Raw genomic sequence first — 11777 nt, forward strand, 5'->3', positions numbered from 1 at the left:
ATGCGACGGAGGAGGAAGCTCCAATTCGCACCGGCGGCCTGAGCTAACGCTCGGAACTTAATTGACCGTAATACCCCTTTCAAAATTTTAGTTAAAACACTAGGGAAGAAGGGCAATTCGGTCCCTAACGCCGGAATCAATGGCGACCACCGGAATTAGCAGCGATGGCCGGATTCAAACAATTTTCCGGCGAGATTCTATCTCGAGATCCAGCCGACGGAACTCGCCCCTTTTTGATATTTAGAAAGCTCTTTTCTGGGCGATTCACGGGGATCACTCCTCTTCTTCAGATCTCGACCAGAGAGCGAGATTTCTTAACTTTTGAGCCTCTGGTCCGACAGATCAAAAGGGAGAACAGGCCGCTAGAAATTGTAATTTTCTTATCGATTTGTCTTTCTAATCCGGCCAACTGCCTACTAGGGATCAAACGTCTGATTTCAATCCCGCGACGCGATCTGCAATTTCTGATTAGAACAGAAAACGCCCAAATTCTGATTCCCCTCTTCGGGTATGCCGAGGGAGGAACCGAGAGAAGACGCCCTGTGTTCTAAGGCAGAATGCAGCAATCGGGCAGCGAGAGAGAGATCGAAATTCGTCTCCTCTTCGGTGTCGAATTGAAGCCGGCGGTAGATCCGTCGCCTTCAATCTTCCCTATGCTGGAATCGGCCTCACAGTACCCTCGTGATCAGGGCAAAGGCACCGATTTCAGAACTTTGAAAAAGCTCGAAAGGGGGTACTTACGTGACAAGGGAGGGATCGCCGCCGGTGGTGGAGATCCGCCGATGCCTTCTTCCTTATGCCTATGTCTCGGACGGCGGCTCTTCAAGGAATTTCTGGATTCGGAAGCGTCGTGGAGGTAGAGGACGCGAGGGGGGAGAAGACGCCTGGTTCTCGGGTTGAACAAGGTGGGAGACGAGAGGGGAGAAGCCTCGTGCGAGGAGAGAGAGAGTGCCACACCAAATACCAATCTTTGATTAATTTTTCGATCCTTTCTACATTGAGTTTACAGAATATATACTAAACATAATGCGAGCCCTAATTACATGTTAACCTAGCTCGCTACTTAGTCTAATGTCAAAAATGCGCAAGGCACAACCCGCCTTGCTAGGTCTCTACTACAAAACTTGACGTCGACATGAAATAGATGACGCAACCTAAACCGGGCCTAGCGCCCAACTCAAAAATCGAAAGCTAAAGTCCCTAAGTCTTGTGGACTTAGGGCGGGGACCTCGTGTGGGTTACCGCCCACACTTCGGAAATTCGAGCATGGGTCAAGTCCGATTGGCTCGGACCTGAACCTAAGCCTCTCGGCTTTAGATAGGCTCAAGCGTTCGGGGAATTTGGACTCACGCTCGGATTAACCTGATCAAGCTCGGTGAGCCTCGCAATAGGTTCTAGAACGTCTTGAGTTCCACCTGGTTTGAGCACTCTTTCGGACCTAGTTGCTCCTCCCACGCCGCCCGCTGCAACTGGCTCGAGTGCTGACTTAGCCTCGCTTGGACTTTCTTCGTGCTGCCTTAGCGCCTGTGTCCACAAATCCGAGGCCTTTCGTCTTGACCGACTGGTTTCGGCCTGATCACGCCGAGTTGGGTCTGGACCTACAAGTTGGTCCGTAACAGTGTCCTTAGCTAACGAGCTTTGGAGGTAACCCAAGCACTACACGCCCGGAGGCAAGGCTGAAAACAAGTGCACCCGCCCTCGAATCTATAGGGTGATTCGGGTGCCTACCTGGCTGAAGCTAGTTCAGCAAGCGACCAAGGGCAAAGGCCAAAGCCCCTTGGTAATCAGCACGTCGGTCTTCGCAAGCGAGGCGCCCGTTCAAGTTGGTCTCTCCTCCTTGCTCAAGACGTAGACAGCATAGTTACTGTTTTGTAATTCAGCAACTTAAAACGGGAGAAGGGATTGCACTTAGCTGGAAATGTTGGAACCCCTAGTGCTGTGATGAAGTAGGGGGAGGCTAGCGCTGACAAGGTGACAGCGTACACCCTTCTTCTCCCGGGATCAGCTCAGCACACGGTTGCTGGACTGCTCCTCCTTCTCAGCAATACACTCCAGAAAATGAATAGAGAAGGTTACTATCGAAATTAGCAAGGAAACGGAGTATTCCCAAGCATCGTTAGGAGACTTCACCGTGAGAACGTTTTACCCCTGTTCGTTGTTGAGTTTAGGGGGAGGCAAGCGCCGCTTAGCCCGGCGTAAGCTATGTCTCCTAACCGGTGTAGCTGCAATGGATTAGGCCCTGCTGTCCGCAACACCTTCCGCCGTTGGGCAGATCGAGGATTAAACCCCTGCAGCTAGACGATGAAGGGGTGAGGCAAGCTTCGATTGACGCCGAAGCACGCGCGCTGTCCTGGACAGCTTAAGCTCCCTGGTTCTCTGGTGAAGGTTCTGGATTCTCAGGCCTTGCCGATCTTCCAAAAATCATTAAAAATCAACCACAGCTCGGATTGGGCTGAAATTTGGTGGGTAGCTGCCTCTGATGATTATGAAGGGACGCTCCAAAAATCACTGCAATCGGAGCCCTCTAAGGTCAAGTCGTTGAAGGCTGAAGGCGCCGGACTGTCACAGTCAACAGGCTCTGTTCAGGAACAGAACAGAATGCAGGCGAGTTCCAGAGTAGTCTGTCTTCAAAAATTCATTCCCGTTGATCCAGACACCCAAAAATCCTGAAATTTGGTTTGAAGGCAGCTGATACACCAAGGTTTGGACGCCCAAAAGATTGGGCCCAAACAAGACCTCCTTGGGCAAGACGTTGAGCAGTTTTGGAGCTGGACGCCGCAAGGTGGAGCTCTGTTCAGGACGACAGGAAATGGTTCAGACAGCTTCGGCTTCAGATCTTCGTTCCAGTCATTTCCTTCGTCCAATGAATGCCAGATTTCACCGGGAGACTCCTAAGACACCAAGGAAGGAACTCCCAAGAGGCCCGGCTCAGATTCGCTCTCAGGTGATAGCTCCTGGAAGGCACGCGACGCTGCAGCAGTGTTCATCCACTCAGGCGGGTGCAGGAAGGATTCCAGAGCTTCAATCGATTCTCCGGGTGATCATTCTCAATCAAAACGTTAATCCAAGCATTAGATATCAGGAATAGAGCAAGAACAACAGATTAGAACGAAGGAGGATAGTCAGATCACCGGAATTGGTGGTTTTCCCCAAATTCTAGTGAAGATGGGGGCGCTGCCGCCGTTCGGGCGGAGATTACAGACTTCCACCGCCGTTCTTTTTCAGATTCAGGCCGTCGATCATATCTCAGTCATCCGACGTCGGATTTTGGGCCTCCTTAGCTTGAAATGTGCGTAAGGAAGTTAGGAAGGCAACCCCAGTGGCCGATCGTCGAGATTGTACACCATTTTCTTCAGATTTGCAGGTTTCCAGGGACTGGTCGGCGGCAAAATTGGGGGAAACAGTCCAGGCTATTCAAACTGCGATATCTCCCTCATTTCTTGTCGGATTTGGCTCATTCCGGGTTCATTGGTTTCGTATTGATGAGGGGAAAGTCACAGAAGCGTCGGATCATCAAAACCCTCTCTGTATTTCTTCAGATTCGCGTTATATCAGGGTTCAGGGACTGTTTTACAGAAACCGGTTGAAGGCTATTCCGTTTTTTCGTTTTCCTTCCGATTCCTTTGCGTTTCTCCTCGATTTCTCGCAGCAATAACCATACAGAAGCAAGAGTAAACACATGCTACAGAAATCGCTTAGTCTCCCATCGATTTGAATCCCTGCTCACAGTGTTAGACGAACGGAAGGATTCCGCCCGAATGCGCTGCTCACAGTCGTTAAAACCGATCGAACGACTCTTCAATCCAGCGACAATCGCCCGAGCTACCTTCGGTGGATTCCAAACGAGTTAGAAGCACCTCCGGCGTCAGCAGCGTTAGAGCCACCTTCTGGAACGAACGGACAACGAGAGGAAGCCGTCGGAGATCAAGGCTTACCTCTTGAAGACCGCCGGATGTCGTTTTCAGCAGGGAAGGCGTTGCTGAAACCAGCGCAGCCACATCCGCTGCTCTCCCTTGACGAACGCAGCCTCACAGCAGCTCCGTGGTCGAGCTACCAGCACTCCGATCGTCTTCTCCACGGTTCCGGCCTGGGGCTTCACAGAACCTCCGTTTTCAGCAAATGGGAGAGGAAGAACTCGCAGCCGAGCGTCCGGTGCTGGCCTCCGGCGCCAGCCCTCTGGTTGCTCGTCTTTCCGACCGCACTCCGGCGTCTTCTCCGGCCTAAGGCTTCTCAGAGATGAAGGGAGTTGCAGGTTTTGGGAGGGCAAGCATGGCAGCCGCCCATGGTGACAAGCTCTCACACGAGAGAGAAGAAACCCAATTCTATTATGCAAAAACTTAGGGTAAAAGTTCCATCACTTAGCTTATAAAGGCTAAGTGACTCGGGACGCCCCTGAACCGTCCCGGTACAAGAGCAAAAGCTGAAATAAAACATGTACAAAGTGAATCGGTACGGCCGAGACGGCCTACCAACAAGACTCCAACTCGGGTCTCCCTTCCGCTCCTGGGTGCTGCCTCGATGCCTCGCCTGGGTCCTAACCCACTTCGTCTAGACTCGGTCTAGACGGCCTTCGTATCTGCCCGTCTCAGTTTCCTGGACTGTCTCTGTTCCGGACGCCAGGACATCCTCTGTGCCTGTCCTGTGGCTGTCCGTCCTGTCTGTCAGCTCTGTCTCTGTCCTAAACGCCTGAACGACCCCTGTTCCTGTCCAGTCCGTGCGTCCTCCGTTTGACAGTCTGGAATTCGTCAGTCTCTGTCCAGAACACCCTGTCTCCATGGTGTGTCCAGCAAGCTGAGCCCCGCGTGCTAAGTCCAGCCCACTCCGCTCGAGTACGTCTGGCTTGGCTTGGGTGGGCAGAGTGGCCTCACCTTGTCCAAGCGCTCTAGCATGAAGTCCTCCAATCGACGGGCTAGCCTCACTCGGTTTAAGTGCATGGGCTGAGTGTGGGGCTGTCATCTCGTCAACCTCCCTTGGCTGCGTAGCACCCTCGCTCGTGATCTCCTCTACAATGGCTGGCGCATTCGGCCTCTTGGCGTCGTCATCGGCAACCGCGGCCGTGGCCTCTCCACGGGTAACCTCCTTTGTGTCCCGGTCCCGCACCCTGCAAAACACGTTAGCCTCACAACAAAAGGAAGCAGGGTCAGTGGCTGCGGGTGCTTTCCCCGCTCGGCGTGGGCGCTCGGCGCCCTCATCTCTCGGCAACCCCTCGACGGTGCGCTGGCCCGCGCCACCCTCGGCCGTGCCCGCGGCACCTTCGGCCGAGCCCGGCCACCTTCGGCGCCCTTGGCCGACGCTCGCCCGGCCTTGTAGCTGGCTGGTCTCATCACCCGGTCGGCCATCGGCGGCATCGTTGGCAGTCCTCGGCCAACTCCTAGGCGGACCTGTAACAGATCCACCCCCCTTAGAACGAGCTTGTCCCCAAGCTCGACCTTGGCACCTCTCCAAGGTAGACGGTGTCCACCTACTCTGGCTTGTGATGCTCATCACGGCTTCTTGTTGGCAGTTAGGCCCTCGACTGTCTATACAGTCATCTACTGGGAGTCTACCGTGTTCTCGTCCTCGGTCATGAGCTTGCCATAGTCGGCTCCCGGTGTTGTCTTCTAACTCTTCAACAAGTGATATGTTTTGGCCCTTATTGACAGACATAATCTCCCAAGCTGCATGCTCAACATGAACATCTAACATGAAAAGTGAGGGTATTTGGGTGGCAATCACACGACTGGACTTCAAGTTTGTCCCCTCTTGGTTTGGATCATCCACTTCTTCTTCCACATATAGAGGTGACGGCTGAGCTGTTAATGCCTTCAAGGTTCCTTCTGGTTTTGTCCCCGTGCGAACTGATGTTAAGATAATTTGGCCTTGGCCACCCTCCTTAGCAAACTTCATTATCATGGTTTTGAAATCCCATGATACGGTCCCTAGTGAGCTCAGCCAAGACATTCCAAGTACCATATCTACTCCACGGATTGGTAAAATATGAAGGTCCACTATGAAAGGCACGTTTTGGATCGTGACCTCTACATCCTTGCCCATCGAGTTGCAAGTGAGACACCTTCCGTCTCCCACAATTACAGCAAACGGTTCAAGTGTTCTCTCAATATTTCTCAATGCATGGGCTGCCTTTTTACTTAGAAAGTTAATACTTGAACCCGTATCCACAAGAATGGTCAACGGATGGTCCTTAATGTATCCCGTTACTCGCATGGAATATGGTAAATCGGTAATCAAGTAGTGACATGATATGTTGGGATCCATTTGATCGTGGTAGCTTGATCCCTCAACCTGTTTACCCTTATCTAGTTCAGGTTGCTCTTTCTCTTCGTCCTCTTCTATCACCACAAAGAGCATCATTTCTTTGCATTTGTGTCCCTTATGCCACTTTTCCTCACAGTCATAGCACAACCCTTTCCTGAATCGCTCATCCCGTTCCTCTCGGGTTATGAATTTGGTACGTCGGTTAAAGAACTTGGGAGGTTGCCCCTCCTCTCTATGGGAGTTTTGAATCATAGGCTCCGGTGGTCTGGCACGAGGTGGAGCAAACCCTTTGTTTATAATGGGTGGTTTGGCTCGGTGTGAATCAAATCCCTTTGTTTCTTTCCTTATGGCACGTTTAAGCTCCATTTTCTCTTCCTTATCCCTAGCCACTTTCATACAAATTCGAAGGTCTCTTGACTCTTGCGTTTGAACGGCTAGACGGATTTCTGGTTGTAATCCAGCAATAAAGGCCCCCACGAGGGCATCTTCATTCCAGTCCTCAACGAGACATGACAACCTCTCAAACTGATCTTGGTATTCAAGCACCGTCCCCGTTTGTTTAAGGCTGTTTAACTGAACATTGAAGTCGCGTTGGCTGGCCCTCTCAAACCTCTCTATCAAACCGGCTCTAAACTGGTCCCATCCTTGGTTTGGTGTCTTCCTCATGGTATATTGGTACCAATGAAGGGCATTGTCCTCGAAATACATCATAGCTCGGTCAATTTTGTGTTCATGGGCAACTCGTTGGCATTGGAAATACTTCTCAACTTTGCATACCCAATCACGAACTTTGGTCCCATTGAACGTCGGGCATTCCATGCGTGGAAGAGGCAAGGGTGCCTCATCACGTGGTCTCTCTTGTCTGCCCCTTCGCCTCATTCCTCTACGTGGGAGCTGCCCTCGCACGTAAGGATAGCCTCCATCATCGTAGAAGCCTTCCTCGTCTTCTTCTAGTTCATCCGACTCGGTATGTGGATCATGGCGTCCTCTCCTCTCGGGCTGGGGTCTTAGTGGCCTAACTACCCCTTGTCTTTGCTCATGACCCACTTCTCCAGCTGGCCTAGGAGGAGGATGGAATGTATTTCTGTTTTCCTCCCCTCGTGGTGAAGGCCGACCCTCTCCTACAAGAGTGGTTCCTCCACTAGGTGCTCCCGTGGCTTGTGAGATGAGTTGTTGAAGCCCTTTTAGTAAATCCGGGACACTTAGGGGGTTGGTTTCTTTAGGTCTCTCTTGAGAAGTGCTGGGTGAGTTCGGACGGGCAGGTAGGGGAATAGGGCCCGGGCCATGTACCGAGGCCCCTTGTGATCTCCTTTCAATGCGATCCAACCTCTCACTTTGGGCTCTCATTTCTTCTTGGTTATGGGCTAATCGCTCATGTATGATTTGAGTTTCTTTCATGAATGCCGCCTGCTGGGCTGTAAGCTGCTGTATAGACGTTATTAAAGTGCTTAAATCAGCTGAAGGAAGTGCGAGATGAGGTTCTACATGAGCTGCGGTGGTTCCTTCCTCAACTATTTCGGTTTCCTCAACTTCTCTAACCGGCTGCTTCTCCTTGCGCCCCATGACTGGGATGAACCCTCTATTCAAGACCGAATTTCAGAAGATTAAGCTGCTCAAAACCGTAACTCTTTGCAGCCTTAGCTGACCAAATCTGAACAAGAAAACGCACTAAGCCGCTCTGATACCAAACTGTTACATCCGCCCTTGTAGCGCCTCAAAGCCGCCGACGAACGTAATCTCCCAAGACCTCTTAGTGGTAATGTAGCTGGCCCAAGATTGGCCTTACAAAATTTCAACCCCGGCTGGACACAATCCCAGCTCAAATGCCCTTGGGTAAGGATACAAGGAATGGTTTATCCCCTCGCTAGCTAGGTCTGAACCTATTACAACAATGTGGGTTCGAGGCCTTACAAGCGTAGCGTACAACATGAACTCATTCCTCACTCATTCCAGCATTCAACACATTCATCAAACCACGCATACAATCCTTAGGACGTGCAAACCATCACCATGCACCCTAGGAAGGTCCGTAGTCCGGGTTCGTGTCCTTAGCTAACGAGCTTTGGAGGTAACCCAAGCACTACACGCCCGGAGGCAAGGCTGAAAACAAGTGCACCCGCCCTCGAATCTATAGGGTGATTCGGGTGCCTACCTGGCTGAAGCTAGTTCAGCAAGCGACCAAGGGCAAAGGCCAAAGCCCCTTGGTAATCAGCACGTCGGTCTTCGCAAGCGAGGCGCCCGTTCAAGTTGGTCTCTCCTCCTTGCTCAAGACGTAGACAGCATAGTTACTGTTTTGTAATTCAGCAACTTAAAACGGGAGAAGGGATTGCACTTAGCTGGAAATGTTGGAACCCCTAGTGCTGTGATGAAGTAGGGGGAGGCTAGCGCTGACAAGGTGACAGCGTACACCCTTCTTCTCCCGGGATCAGCTCAGCACACGGTTGCTGGACTGCTCCTCCTTCTCAGCAATACACTCCAGAAAATGAATAGAGAAGGTTACTATCGAAATTAGCAAGGAAACGGAGTATTCCCAAGCATCGTTAGGAGACTTCACCGTGAGAACGTTTTACCCCTGTTCGTTGTTGAGTTTAGGGGGAGGCAAGCGCCGCTTAGCCCGGCGTAAGCTATGTCTCCTAACCGGTGTAGCTGCAATGGATTAGGCCCTGCTGTCCGCAACACCTTCCGCCGTTGGGCAGATCGAGGATTAAACCCCTGCAGCTAGACGATGAAGGGGTGAGGCAAGCTTCGATTGACGCCGAAGCACGCGCGCTGTCCTGGACAGCTTAAGCTCCCTGGTTCTCTGGTGAAGGTTCTGGATTCTCAGGCCTTGCCGATCTTCCAAAAATCATTAAAAATCAACCACAGCTCGGATTGGGCTGAAATTTGGTGGGTAGCTGCCTCTGATGATTATGAAGGGACGCTCCAAAAATCACTGCAATCGGAGCCCTCTAAGGTCAAGTCGTTGAAGGCTGAAGGCGCCGGACTGTCACAGTCAACAGGCTCTGTTCAGGAACAGAACAGAATGCAGGCGAGTTCCAGAGTAGTCTGTCTTCAAAAATTCATTCCCGTTGATCCAGACACCCAAAAATCCTGAAATTTGGTTTGAAGGCAGCTGATACACCAAGGTTTGGACGCCCAAAAGATTGGGCCCAAACAAGACCTCCTTGGGCAAGACGTTGAGCAGTTTTGGAGCTGGACGCCGCAAGGTGGAGCTCTGTTCAGGACGACAGGAAATGGTTCAGACAGCTTCGGCTTCAGATCTTCGTTCCAGTCATTTCCTTCGTCCAATGAATGCCAGATTTCACCGGGAGACTCCTAAGACACCAAGGAAGGAACTCCCAAGAGGCCCGGCTCAGATTCGCTCTCAGGTGATAGCTCCTGGAAGGCACGCGACGCTGCAGCAGTGTTCATCCACTCAGGCGGGTGCAGGAAGGATTCCAGAGCTTCAATCGATTCTCCGGGTGATCATTCTCAATCAAAACGTTAATCCAAGCATTAGATATCAGGAATAGAGCAAGAACAACAGATTAGAACGAAGGAGGATAGTCAGATCACCGGAATTGGTGGTTTTCCCCAAATTCTAGTGAAGATGGGGGCGCTGCCGCCGTTCGGGCGGAGATTACAGACTTCCACCGCCGTTCTTTTTCAGATTCAGGCCGTCGATCATATCTCAGTCATCCGACGTCGGATTTTGGGCCTCCTTAGCTTGAAATGTGCGTAAGGAAGTTAGGAAGGCAACCCCAGTGGCCGATCGTCGAGATTGTACACCATTTTCTTCAGATTTGCAGGTTTCCAGGGACTGGTCGGCGGCAAAATTGGGGGAAACAGTCCAGGCTATTCAAACTGCGATATCTCCCTCATTTCTTGTCGGATTTGGCTCATTCCGGGTTCATTGGTTTCGTATTGATGAGGGGAAAGTCACAGAAGCGTCGGATCATCAAAACCCTCTCTGTATTTCTTCAGATTCGCGTTATATCAGGGTTCAGGGACTGTTTTACAGAAACCGGTTGAAGGCTATTCCGTTTTTTCGTTTTCCTTCCGATTCCTTTGCGTTTCTCCTCGATTTCTCGCAGCAATAACCATACAGAAGCAAGAGTAAACACATGCTACAGAAATCGCTTAGTCTCCCATCGATTTGAATCCCTGCTCACAGTGTTAGACGAACGGAAGGATTCCGCCCGAATGCGCTGCTCACAGTCGTTAAACCGATCGAACGACTCTTCAATCCAGCGACAATCGCCCGAGCTACCTTCGGTGGATTCCAAACGAGTTAGAAGCACCTCCGGCGTCAGCAGCGTTAGAGCCACCTTCTGGAACGAACGGACAACGAGAGGAAGCCGTCGGAGATCAAGGCTTACCTCTTGAAGACCGCCGGATGTCGTTTTCAGCAGGGAAGGCGTTGCTGAAACCAGCGCAGCCACATCCGCTGCTCTCCCTTGACGAACGCAGCCTCACAGCAGCTCCGTGGTCGAGCTACCAGCACTCCGATCGTCTTCTCCACGGTTCCGGCCTGGGGCTTCACAGAACCTCCGTTTTCAGCAAATGGGAGAGGAAGAACTCGCAGCCGAGCGTCCGGTGCTGGCCTCCGGCGCCAGCCCTCTGGTTGCTCGTCTTTCCGACCGCACTCCGGCGTCTTCTCCGGCCTAAGGCTTCTCAGAGATGAAGGGAGTTGCAGGTTTTGGGAGGGCAAGCATGGCAGCCGCCCATGGTGACAAGCTCTCACACGAGAGAGAAGAAACCCAATTCTATTATGCAAAAACTTAGGGTAAAAGTTCCATCACTTAGCTTATAAAGGCTAAGTGACTCGGGACGCCCCTGAACCGTCCCGGTACAAGAGCAAAAGCTGAAATAAAACATGTACAAAGTGAATCGGTACGGCCGAGACGGCCTACCAACAAGACTCCAACTCGGGTCTCCCTTCCGCTCCTGGGTGCTGCCTCGATGCCTCGCCTGGGTCCTAACCCACTTCGTCTAGACTCGGTCTAGACGGCCTTCGTATCTGCCCGTCTCAGTTTCCTGGACTGTCTCTGTTCCGGACGCCAGGACATCCTCTGTGCCTGTCCTGTGGCTGTCCGTCCTGTCTGTCAGCTCTGTCTCTGTCCTAAACGCCTGAACGACCCCTGTTCCTGTCCAGTCCGTGCGTCCTCCGTTTGACAGTCTGGAATTCGTCAGTCTCTGTCCAGAACACCCTGTCTCCATGGTGTGTCCAGCAAGCTGAGCCCCGCGTGCTAAGTCCAGCCCACTCCGCTCGAGTACGTCTGGCTTGGCTTGGGTGGGCAGAGTGGCCTCACCTTGTCCAAGCGCTCTAGCATGAAGTCCTCCAATCGACGGGCTAGCCTCACTCGGTTTAAGTGCATGGGCTGAGTGTGGGGCTGTCATCTCGTCAACCTCCCTTGGCTGCGTAGCACCCTCGCTCGTGATCTCCTCTACAATGGCTGGCGCATTCGGCCTCTTGGCGTCGTCATCGGCAACCGCGGCCGTGGCCTCTCCACGGGTAACCTCCTTTGTGTCCCGGTCCCGCA

Source organism: Nymphaea colorata, unplaced genomic scaffold (assembly GCF_008831285.2).
Source record: "Nymphaea colorata isolate Beijing-Zhang1983 unplaced genomic scaffold, ASM883128v2 scaffold0661, whole genome shotgun sequence".
Classification (NCBI taxonomy): domain Eukaryota; kingdom Viridiplantae; phylum Streptophyta; class Magnoliopsida; order Nymphaeales; family Nymphaeaceae; genus Nymphaea; species Nymphaea colorata.